The sequence below is a fragment of the Hippocampus guttulatus genome, chromosome 2, assembly GCF_054856545.1.
Source record: "Hippocampus guttulatus isolate MCC_2025c chromosome 2, RoL_Hgut_1.0, whole genome shotgun sequence".
In the NCBI taxonomy this organism is placed as follows: Eukaryota; Metazoa; Chordata; class Actinopteri; order Syngnathiformes; family Syngnathidae; genus Hippocampus; species Hippocampus guttulatus.
The window spans coordinates 11858467-11871426 of NC_141262.1; the positions used below are offsets into that span (position 1 = coordinate 11858467).

Here is a 12960-nt window from a genome sequence, read left to right on the forward strand (position 1 = left end):
TCTTATTTTATGTCCTTCAAACAAATGCACAGGAGGGTTAGCTTTTTTTTTTCTCCCTGCTGCCTTACATTTTATCACCAAGAATAAATAATTCATCAATGCATTGGCTCGTTATCTCAACAGAATCATTACAGTGATGAATTACAGACCACGTGACTGCACGTGGACACTGGTGGCGGAGAGCTTTGACCTTGTAAGATAAGAAGTGTTAATGTCAATTCTGAAAGGTAACATGGAAAAACAAACAAATGAAGTATGGATCATGTTTAAAATATAGCTGCAAAACTTTCATGTGGAGCACTTTTCCAGCAATTAAGCTGATTTTTGGGGTGGGGCTCATTGACTGCCTGGCGGCTAGGCTTGCAGGCAGGGGCAGGACCAGGCACAGCTCGAAAATCGCTCATTGTTTATGGGAGGGGTCAATGGGGTGGGGTTCAGTATGACATAGCCGAAGGAGCAGACCCTGGTGGTCCAATCTTTTTTCGCAGAGCAAAATGGAACATCTCTCAGGACGGGAATGACCTTGAACTGGTGCTCGGAGGGTGGCCGTGCTGAATTGGTGTGGTTGGGTCAGTTCAAGGATCAGTTTGAGCTCCAGACTCAGCCCTTTTTGGGTCGGGTCAGACTTTGTTCCACTCTGGAGTTTTATCTGGTACAATTTATCCCCTTTTAAGAAGGGGAATCGGAATGTGTGTTATAACTACAGGGAGATTACACTCCTCCTCCTTGGTATGGTCAATGAAGTCGTTGTGGAGATGAAGGTCCATCAGGAAATCACAGACTCAGTAGGAGGAGTGTATACAGTACAATATACAGTATATATATATATATATAGAGAGAGAGAGAGATATCTCAGCTATCAGCTGGATAGCTCAGTTGGTAAACATCTGTTTGGCATACGGGAGACGGTTGTTCGAATCCCGGTTGGGGCAAAAATGAGCACATAACACCATCCAGTGTGGGTCCTTGGGCAAGATCCTTCACGCTAATGCCTACATCATACAATGATGAGAGACAATAAAACGAATGACATGACGTCAAACAAGGTCTGCGTCAGGTGCTGGGGAACCAGAGCACCTTGATGAAAAATGGGCTACTGGAACAAAGCGGAGATGGGCGAGATGCGATAACATGGCTCTGTTGGAATGCTACTACTCAAGCAACCCTAGTCAGAGGGGTTACATGCAGAGAATGTGGGCTAAATGGTTACTTCGAACCCCACAGTCACGGTTGACCACGAAACAACTAGTAGCCCAGTGTTCCAACTTCCACAAACGGCAACTGCTGTCACAACTTGAGATTGATGAGGTACAACGCAGGTTCCATGGTGAAGGGCCCCAGGCTGCCAGATCAGAGGAGGAGGTCATACCAGAGATTGGGAGGCAAGCCCCAATGAATGCAGATGATGAGATTGGGAGGCCAGCCCCAATGAATGAAATGCTGAGCGAGGCAGCAACTGACCTGAAAGCTAAGATCATGGCGAGAATGAAAGCTGGGCAACCTAGAAACCGATTACAACGGCTATGTGAAATATCACCTGAAAGTCTCATGGAAAGTGTGAATGCAGCACTGAGGGCGATCCCTACCGTAACGATCACGGAAACCAATGACCAGATGACCATACCTGAAGCACTCGAAACTGCCAAACAAAGGCTCCAAGCCTTGTCCAGCCGCCTAAAGCGGTACACGAAAGAGAATGAGGCCAGACGAAGAAACAGGCTGTTCGCAACACAACCTGCGAAAGTGTACGCTCGGTGGCAGGGTCCTAACAACAGAGCTGACTCACCAAGACTGGAAACTGAAAGGTACTGGAAAGGCATATGGGAGAAGGAGGTTGCACATAACAGCAGTGCACAATGGCTGGTGACCCTGAGAGAGGAGCACAGCAACCTCCCTGAACAGAACCCAGTTAACATAACAGTGGCAGACATACAGGAAAGAGTCTCAGATATGAAGAACTGGACAGCACCAGGCCTGGACATGGTCCACACCTCCTGGCTAAAGAAACTCACAGCACTCCATGAGCGCCTAGCAGCACAAATGAACCAGCTGCTGAGGGATGGGACTCACCCAGGATGGCTAACTGAAGGGCGAATGATCCTGATCATGAAGGATCCCTCAAAGGGTGCAGTCCCATCCAACTATTGGCCAATAACCTGTCTCTCCACAACATGGAAGCTCATGTCAGGCATCATTGCCGCTAAGATAAGTGGACACATGGATCAATACATGAGCGAAGCACAGAAGGGCATTGGTAGAGATACCAGAGGAGCCAGACATCAGCTCCTGGTTGACAGAACAGTCGCACAAGACTGCAGGTCCCGACATACCAACCTGTACACAGCCGGGATTTTTCCAAGAAAGCCTACGACTCGATGCCACATACATCGATCACTGAATGCTAGGAGTTGTATAAGGTGAACAGGACCCTAAGAGCCTTCGCTGCGAACTCGATGAGGATGTGGAAAACTACACTTGAAGCCAATGGCAAGCCACTTACCCAAGTGTCCATCAAATGTGGCATATACCAAGGTGATGCATTCTTCCCACTGCTGTTCTGCATAGGACTGAACCACCTAAGCCAAGTAATCACCAAGACAGGCTATGGATACCGCCTCAGAAATGGAGCTACGATCAGTATATATACACACATACACACACACACACATATATGTTGAGTCAAGTAGTGAGTAGTTAGCACGTCAACTTCACAGTATGCATGGCAGGCTGATTGAACACTCCAAATTGTCCCGGTGTGAGTGTGAGCGCGAATGGTTGTTCGTTTCTTTGTGCCCTGCGGTTGGCTTGCAACCGGTTCAGGGGGTCCCCTGCCGACTGCCCAGAGACAGCTGGGATACGCTCCAGTGAAATAGAATGTGCACGTAAGAATAATGTACATAGTAACAATGATCTTGCAATATGACGAAGTTCCCCCTCGAAATTGATTTGCTGTGTTCCAACGCAGAACCGACAACATATTAGTGTTCATCTCTGACAGTGAAGTTGTGACGTGGCCGTTTATTTCCCAAAAAAATATTAATCTGAAGGAAATTCAATGTATGTCTCTTTATCGCTTGCCGAACATTTTAAAGCTCCAACAAAAATGAAGATGGGACTAGCGAAAACATAGCCAAGACTGGACAGACCATGTATCGGCTTTTGTATCCAAAGGTGAAATGTAACTTTAACAACAAGTGCATATGAGCACTTCAGATTTGTGTTTCACCGTAAATTTATACGTTTGCTAGCCTGAATGTGTCGGAACAATTAACCCTTTACTGTAACCTGAAAACATGACAAGCTGTCCACTGTAGTAACACCTCTCCCTGAAAGGGTTCAACATAGCTCGTTTTCTTTGGTATGTTTTTTCCTCGGTTACAAATCTGACGAGCCAACCGAAACTATAGTGTGTTCAGGTGCAGTGTTGTTCTTACATGCTGACTTATAAAGAGAATTAGAATATTTTAAGTTGATAGTATATGGTTTAATTACTTGATAACTGTTTTTTTTGTTTGCTCTGTTGCCAGAGAGATCAAAAGAGCCAGGCAAGACACAACAAAAATCTGCAGGATCTGTACAAAAACAAGAACAAGCCCAATAATGACGATGTATCTCAGTTGCTGGATGTGGAATTCCAAGCAGGACAAGCTTTAATTGACTCAGATGTGATGAAGGAGCAGGACGGATCTTGCAGGCTTATTACCGTTTTAAAGAGCCAGGCCATGTTAGTATATCCAGTATATTATTTCCATAATTAACTCATGTATTTCTGCCTCGCACTATGCACACAAAACCTTTTACACAATTTTCTTTTTTTGTTTTACATCTCTTGCATCATAGATGAACTCCAGCAAATCCTTGATCAGGGAAACTCCTTCTTCACAGTAGAGCTGAAGAAATGGCTGATTTTTTAATTATTTTTTTTCACGAGGCACAGTTTTATAGAGTCAAGAAAATCATAGGATTAGTTTAAATGTTCCCACCCATACATAAAGACGTAAAACAATTGTTCAATTTGTTGTATTAACAATAAAAACACGCCCTTGCTATTTTGAAAGCACAACCTCAGATGTTGCCTTGACATGGAGCTCTATCAAAGAAGTTGAGTCAGCCGAGTGATGCCTTGATTCATGTTTTGGAGGTAAGATTTATTTAGTTTATTATGTTGCTTCATGTTTGTGTTTTTTCCAGTTTTTCATGATTTTTGCAACCATGCAGGTTATTGATGCATTTAAGATTTCTTGAGTTTTATTTATCGTGTGTCTTTTAGTCTGCAGAGGACCCCAACACTTATCTTCAATCAAGACCCCTGGATAGCCCTGTCGTGATAATTTGTGAGACAAACGGTTTCCTAGCCGTTGGAATGGCCCCTCTATTGACTTTCCTCAAAGAAGACCTTAGCGAAAGCGTGATGTATCTCCTTGGCTACTATTACACCTTTCACCTCACATATCAGAATGCATTGCTACCCTGCTTTCTGTGCTGCAGACCGAGGTTCTGTTTAAGCTATCAATGTGAAGGATGTGACTACTTCACACAGTAAGGCTATGGCTGAAGGGATTCAGTTCAGTTATTAACACATTGCTCAAACATCGGATTCAGTTGCGTAATTAAGGCACTCCTTAAAGAGTTTTCTGTTGAGCTATGTTTAACACGTGTTGAACACGTTTAACCAATCATTTATTTCACGTTAGAATGTCTCAATTATGAAAATCACCATATTGAAACACTGATACTGTCAGTCAGAATTTGATCCTTGCATACCTAGACTGTTGCATAATAAAAGTGTTGAAAGATACTGTATGTCTCATTTCTTTTTCTAAAATGCATGTTTCAGGAGAATTTGTCTAGAATTAAACTTTGAGTTTAATTCAGCATTTTCTTTCCTTGTAATAGTCATCAAAGTCAAGTGCTGTATCAGTTTTGTTGTATTATTTACTACGCTTAAATTTTCCTATTCCCAGTCATCAAGTCCAAGTCAACTAAATACTAGGGAATATGTCTTTATTTGAAGAAAATAGGTCTTAACATTGAGCTTGAAAAATGACTATTACCCGTTTTAAAGTTTTATAATACTAATTAGAAGACCGCCGTGGAGCCCAGTATCAGTTTTTTTTCCTCAAAATGTTGTCAAGTAGAAATGTCTCGTTCTGTTGGCAGATAATTTTGCTTCTTTTAAGTTTTCTATTTCTGATTTCAATGCATTATTTTCTTCAAATTTCCAGGGCTAGACTTAAGGCTGAGTAACAGTAATACTTACTTTTAGCATTACATGACATTTTATTGCACTTTCCCCCACAGCTTTGGATGCTACCTCAGAATTACCCACGAGTGGCATTTGTCAATCATTCCCATAATTTGATGTCTCACATTGACAGGGTATATCCGATCCCTGCATTCACACTGTTGTTACACTGGCAGATTTGATTCATATCGACATTTGAAACCAACCGTGTCCATGTTTTTTGTTTTGTTTTGTTTCTCTTGATACTTCCATGACCTGCTGTATACCTGAACTGTGCCACACGAGAGCAAATAATTCAAATTGCGTCACTTGAACCATGTTGTGCGAATATATCCTTACCATGGGCGGAGATGGTACTTGGAATAGTGGGGACATGTCCCAACTACCTTCATAATAACCCCACTCCGCCCCGCTCACTTTTGCCAAATAAGGTTCCATACATCTACAGTTAGGAACCCTGTTCGATTTTTGTGCCTGAAGCGTGAGCACGTGAAGGTAGATTTTGAGCACAAAAGCTTGTGTGGCGAAGAGTAGGCCTATTAAAATGCCTCCGAATTTATTCAATTGAGTGACAACAACGGATGTCGGATGGCTTTGGATTGCAGCTGTAAAACAAAAAAAATAAATACAACTTCTGTCAATATTCAGACAATGACGAGAGTGTGCCTTTACAGTTTTATTCTGGTAAGTTGAGAAAAGCAGTTCTGCATCCTCTTGTTTTCTCTTCCTATATCATGCCACCATCGCACAGGGGCTCCCATTACCAGTTGTAACATTGTATTTAATTGTTGTTGTTGTTACATGCATTTTTTTAAAGTTTGGTCACTGCCCTCCTAGTTCCAGAATGCCATCTGCGCCCCCTCCTTACCAGTTGGCATTGTCCTTTGGGAATTACGATTTTAAGACAAAATCCCATTGTTTTTGTCACATTATTAAGTTATCTTTTACAACAGATAACACATTCCTCCTAAGGTAAAATGAAAGATTTAACTGAAGATCAAAATGGTTCATCTGCTCTGGTATACTGCTTGTACTGTACAACAGTCACCCGCTTGGTTTGTCTAATTCCCTTTGTCCTAGATGAGACAACGATGAGAAATCTACAATGGATCCAAGCGCAGCACTCATGACTTGGCCTGAATGCCCAGGAAGCCACACCACCATGATTCTGCTCCGAAAAACTCTATTCAAATAGCTACAGCCATGTCTCCATGTCTTGAGAGATAACTCAAATGAGCCTGTTAGCCTTTGAACAAGTCGGAGAGGGAAACAGGACATGTCAACCAGGGAAAGATCAACAAGGGAGAAAAAGCAAGGAACATTTGTTCTGCCTCGGGGAGTTGTACTAGCTAGTTTTATCGTCTCTCTGCTGCAGTGATTTGACAGTCAAAGCTTATCGCCCCCAAAACTTTTTTTTTACTTTTCATGAATGAAAGGCAACTTCACATAGTTTGCTGTGAAATGTGTCGAATGGTTTGGAACTTTTCGGTCGTCAGTTACACTTCCCCTTCAACACTCATGGAAATAGAGTTGGAAACCACAGTGTTGCCTCACAATCACGTACTGTTTACAAAAGAAACACAGCACCAGATAAGGTGTCAATAAAACAAAGTTAAACCACTACACAGTTTTCTGTTTTCATCTGTTTGGGGATACTGTGCCACGACCAGTGTGATAAAAACAACCCACTGAGTAAAAACAATTTGTGTTTCAGATTCACAGCAACCGCTGAGTCTGGTGTAAAGACTTGTGTAAACATTCTTGGCAAATGTCTCAGAAATAAGGCTGCTCTGCTGGCTCCTCTCCCAGCCACAATCTGTTTGAATGCTTTAAGATCACTTGAGGTGTTGTCACTGCTCAGCGAGCAGATTTTAGAAAAATCAAACATGAAATTCCTGTACTTATTCCGCCGCAGCATACAACTACATCGCACAATGAAACTTGCTGGTGCCATACTTTTCAACCATTCTTCTTTTGCTGTAAATCAGTGAAAAAATTTTCACACTGTCAATTGCTACTAAATTATTTAATGATTTGTTTTTCTTTCTTAAGACAATAAGATGTGTATTTACCAACGCTTACTTATGTCAAATTCCAAAAATGTAGAACATTATAATATTACGGCTAATATGAAAAATAAATACATGAAATATGAATAATTATTAATTTCATTAGTTTCATTCAGTTATGCACTTCATTGCTTAGTGAGCATTGAAGTTCCCCAGCACAAAAAATGGAGTTCCATGCAGAAGTGCTCTCCGGCACTCCCTCCAAGGAGTCCAAAAAGGGTGGGTACTTTAAACTGATGTTTGGTGGCCAGGCATGAACAGCAGCCATGACCTGTCCCGCTACCCAAAGGTGGAGGGAAGCCACCCTATTGTCTATGTCCACCAGGGTGAACCTCAATATACAGGCGCCAAGCCGGAGGGCAATTAGTATGCCCACACCTGCATGGTGCCTCTCACCATGGACCACTCCAGAGTCGAAGAGAGTCCAACCCCTCTTGAAAGGAACAGTATCAGACACCAAGCTGTGTGTGGATGCGAACTCAACTCCATCTAGTCTTAACTTCACAACCTTGCACAACAGCTCAGGCTTCAGCGCTGCCATTGTGGTGACATTCCACATCCCTAGAGCCAGCCTCTGTAGCCGTAAATTATATCTCTAAGGTCACTGTTTTTGGCCGCTGCCCAGCTAACATTGCACTGGACCCTTTTTGCCACTCCCACAGGTGGTGAGCCGGGGTGGGGACCCTATATTGTCCTTTCGGGCCTCGCCATTTGGCGCTCGCCAACATGTCCCTCCTCCACGTCTGATTTCATTGGGGGTCTCGCCTGACTCGCGTCTGGGCAAGGGAAAACAATATCCATTTATGTGATTCATCATAGGGGTCTAGGAACCGTACTTTGTCTGATCCATCATCTCGGACCTGTTTACTTGGCGTGACCCTGCCAAGGGCACGAGGCCCCAGGCAACTTGGCTCCAAAGATCATTGGAAACCATAAACCCCTCCACATCTGGAGGGGATTATTATTATTAGTATTAGTATTATTCTTATTATTTTCCCCTTGGAAGGAAATATTTATTGGAACGCAGCCCAAACTCAAAATTCCTACCTGTGACATCCGGACAGGTTGATGTACCCTGATTGTAGATGAAACAGTCAACAGCAATGGGTGAAAAAACAGTTACTATAAATATACCCATAATTATTCCTGATGCTGCACTAACAGTAGATGAATGATGAGATGGCGTTGATGAGTAGCGCTTTGAGGACCTTCTGGATAGAAAAGTGATACATAAGTGAAAGCCCAGAGACCATACTTCTTGCTTCATATCTCAACATGTTAACATGCCCATATTTTAAGGAAAAATCTATTCATTAGCTTTTACATTTGAATGTGGAACCAATCCACCTTTTTGTTGTGCTATTTTTTTTCCATTTCATTAATTTCATTAGTTCCCTCCCTCTGCAAGATGACAAAAAAAATAAACAGCACATCGATAATTCTCTTGATCACTGAATTGTCTTGAAACACAGTACCCCTCACAATGAACATTCATGCAGTAGGCCATCGACACAAACAGAGGCTCATGTCCAAACAAATGCAAAGCACAGAACCACATTCTCTGTTTAGAACAAACAGCATTTTGGGGAAAATAAATAAGGTTGACATGCGACATACCACGTGCGCAGATAAGCCGAAGCATTACTTCCTCTCCATGCTGCCACACACACTCTCAAATACATAGTTTGTGACACTTAACAAGCCAGTAAACCCTTCAGCCCCAGCTACACTTATCTTCTTTCCGCCAAGATATAACCACCAGTTATGTGGGGGCACTAGTCTACTGCTTCAGTATAGGTTGCTGTGTTCTGATTCACATACTGATAAAAAGCATTGCATACTGTAATAGCATGAAATTACTTGCAGGATCCAAAACATAAGGAGACCAACACCGGGATTGTTTTATTTCCATTTCGAAGTGAAACTGAATTTAGTAAAGGTGTGATTTAGCCTTTGGCCAAAATGTTTGTCTAATTTACACAGGCATTTTTGTGAATCCACGAAAGAAAGTATGCTTCTAGCAAAATACACTCTCGAGGTCTTGGGCATTTGCAAAATTGATGGAAATATGTTTTCCCCGCTTCCTGAGTCACAGTATTGCGAAAACAAACTTGTAAACCATAGTTAAGGGCCAGGGTGAAGACATTCCCTAACTCTGTCCTATTGTAGATGTGAAAAGCATTGTGTGTGTGTGTGCATGTTTTGACATTATTTCATGTGTTCCAACTTCTACCAAAAGAAAATGCACAATGATGTTATTTTCACTGGTAGTTATCTTATTGTATGTAAGTTAATGTCAACCATACTGCCTGTCTGCCTGCTCCACTCTCTGCCCTCTTCTTTACATGCAATGTCCCTCATTTTATGCTTGCCCTCCCCCTAAATTCTTGGATCTAATCACCAGTCTGGACTCAGTCTTAATAAATTCACGGTCGGAAATTAAAGACTGCTAACAGGGTTGCTGCACTATATATTTTTTGTATGTACTGTATAACTAAGACATTCAAGTCAACATAAAGGAATGTTTGTTTTTATTTATTTTTTAAAATCAAAGCTGTTGGCATAACTAAGATGTCTTTTTTATTGTGTGGGCTGAATGCTCCTGTGTGGAACGAAACAAAGTGATATGTACGGCACTGCATATACAGACATCCTCGGGTCAGAACAGCATTATCATTCCCACGGGAGAAGGAGAAGTTAGTGAGCATAAGTTTCGCTTGATATATCATTTTATGATACATTTACATTCTGAAATGGATGTACAGTGATCTCTCGCTACTTCCCGATTCACTTATTGCGTATTCAGTGCATTGCAGATTTTTCAAAAATATTCATCCAAAAAAAAAAGAGCGAAAATGCCACAAAAGGTCCACGAGAGGCAGTGAAAGTCAGCAAAACAACAGCGAGTCACATCAAGCAACATATACAGTACTATATGTATGTTTCATGTTTATGTTTACTGTATTTTGTTATTTATACACTAACCTAAACTAACTTATACATCTTATACATGTGTATATATAATATATTAGTATATAGCATTAAGTCATGTTAATTACGACAAACATTTACTTCTACATGCATGTATACCATTAAATTTGGCCTTATAAATATTATATATACTCATGCACATATACAGTACATATAACTACATGCATGGGGGTACTTTGCGGATTGTCCCCTTTCGCGGGGGGTTTTGTCCCCATTAATTACGATAAGCGAGGGATCACTGTATCGGAAATTGAGTTGTTTTCATTATACTGCAGTAAGAGGACAATCAACTATTGCCACATTGTTTTTTTATGCTGGTGTGTTGGAATTCGAAAACTGTTTTAGCAACATTGTGGACTGTATCTGAAACAGTTCAAATATGTAAACAAGCTTCACTTGTTACTAGTTTTTTGTATTGCTAATATAAATTGCCCGCATAAAATGTTAAAACAAGTAATATACCCACAGTGCAATATGCTTTGATCAACCTCAACCAATTTTGTGGAAGCACAATGAATTCCAGCTGATGCAAGGAAACCTGTCCACTTCCTAACAGAGTGTCGCAGCTTCACATATCCAAATGGGAAACCACCACGATGCCATCATTTTGGATGCTCTGAAGACAGTAAGACACAGTCGAATTGTTGTCAATGAAGCAGAACATCACAGAATAATCCTTTATTTTAGAGCTAGGTGTGAGGTCACCTTTAATGTGGTGCAACAAAAAAAAAGTCCCTGAGGGTTCGCTTTTGAAGTAACTTGAGCACTATAAGAGAGAGGGAAAAAAATCCTTTATATGTCAAGAGGGTTGGACTGATTGAATTCCGTTGCCTATCAGTGAATGGATCAACTAAGAAAGAGGAGCGGATTTGTGCTTGTGATAAACTGCAGCCTCTGCTGAGCTAAGGATTTACTGCAGGACATGTTGATGAAATCCACTCCTCCGGGATGTACTGCAGCAGTCGTAACAGCCTTGCTTAATCCAGATGCAGAAACTGACAAGCTGCTGTAAAATGGCAGGGATAGAATAAGTTAATTTAGAGCTGTTGGTGGGTTGGACAAAGATGAGAAGACAACATATTGGGTGATGAGATATCATCCAAATTTCATTTATCAATTTTCGATACTGTCTGTACAGGGTGATTGGAAAGACTATCCCAGCTGACTCAGAGGGGAGAGTGAGCGGACACATTGGACTGCTCATCAGCCATTCACGGAACCGACACCTGGAGGGAGAGAGAGGAACCCTCATTGCCGCTCCGTTTCACAAAGTCTCTTACCAGTGGGCAAACAAGCTCACCAGTATTCTCAGTGGTTGTAAACTCCCATCAGAACAACGGGCCATGGTAGACTAGAAGAGGGGCAATAATCTGAATCGCTTTAACAATGGTATTTTCATTCATTTTAATGGGAAATGAGAATGAGATTTTCATCCTTCAAAATCTCTCAGATTTGTCATTTGCTTACATTTAACACCTGTGCAATAATGTTAGTTTGTCAGTCAAATTGCAACATTAACCTCCTATCTAACCAGCCAGCCGCTTCAAATCCCAATATTAAGGCTATTTGCATCTGTAATTTTAGAGTAAATAGTACAAAAAATATTACACGAAATACAAATTGATATTTCCAGGATCATATATGGTCGATGTCTGTCTGCAATTCAGCTCTTCATACAATGAAAGATCTGAAGACTATGCAACTATGCATTTTAACAACACATGTAGTGTCTGTTCATTCCCAGTGTTTATTTATTCAGTTATTTATTTATTTTTCGACACAGGTATTTTTTGCAACATGCTCGAATGGCACTTTGGAATTTATTGTTAAATGGTTAACATCATTCTTATAATTTGGCAGTCTCCATTTTGAGCACATTTTTTAGCGCTGCTAACCATTTCAAAATGGAATAAAGATTAAGTCAGTTCTGAAAGTTTGGACGGCATCTCTTGCATCTTTTCATATCCGCATTTGCATTGAGAGCCATCAAATGGATGCGCGCATACACCCATCAGGAAAATTGACCGGTACGCATGTGTCATAAATGCAACAGAGATGTTGTGCATGTGCAAATTTGTCCCCAGAATAAGAACATTTCTACACATTTATGAGTGAATGAGGTACACTGTGAGGAGACATAGTTGCTACACAGAACCTTTGGTGGCAAGCACATTCCTCTGACTCTGCATCTGTGAATAACCTCCAACACATCTGCTATTAGGAATTGTTTACACATATTTTGTTTAATGTGTTATTTTAACATGCCAAATAGGATGTCATAAAGTAAAGTCTTCCATTTACGTAGATTATTAAAGACACGTGTGGAACCAAGCACATCGGTCTCTATTGCAACCTCTAACTCAAGCCTTTATTGGGGCCATTTATTCCCCCATTGCCTTTGCTGATGGTATTGAGCAGTAACTGTCCTGGATTTATAATGGCTGCCCTGCACTCTGTTTCTGTCCTTCGCTTATGTTCTCACAAGGAAGAAAAAGAGTAATAGCACACTATTATTTTTTTTTTATCATGTTTCTATCTGTGTAAGCCTTCCAATTGTTTGGTGACAGCAGCCATAAAGATATGCAATTCGAATGGAATCATCTGTAATAGTTGGATGATCATAATTTATTACTTTCACATCAAATCATTTTATAG

General features: G+C 41.1%; 1 pseudogene; it reads left to right on the top strand.

Annotated features, from left to right (window-relative positions):
- The first annotated feature begins 517 nt into the window (after nucleotides 1–517).
- On the top strand, nucleotides 518–4577 carry LOC147208531 (uncharacterized; annotated as a pseudogene).
- Nucleotides 4578–12960: the final 8383 nt, after the last annotated feature.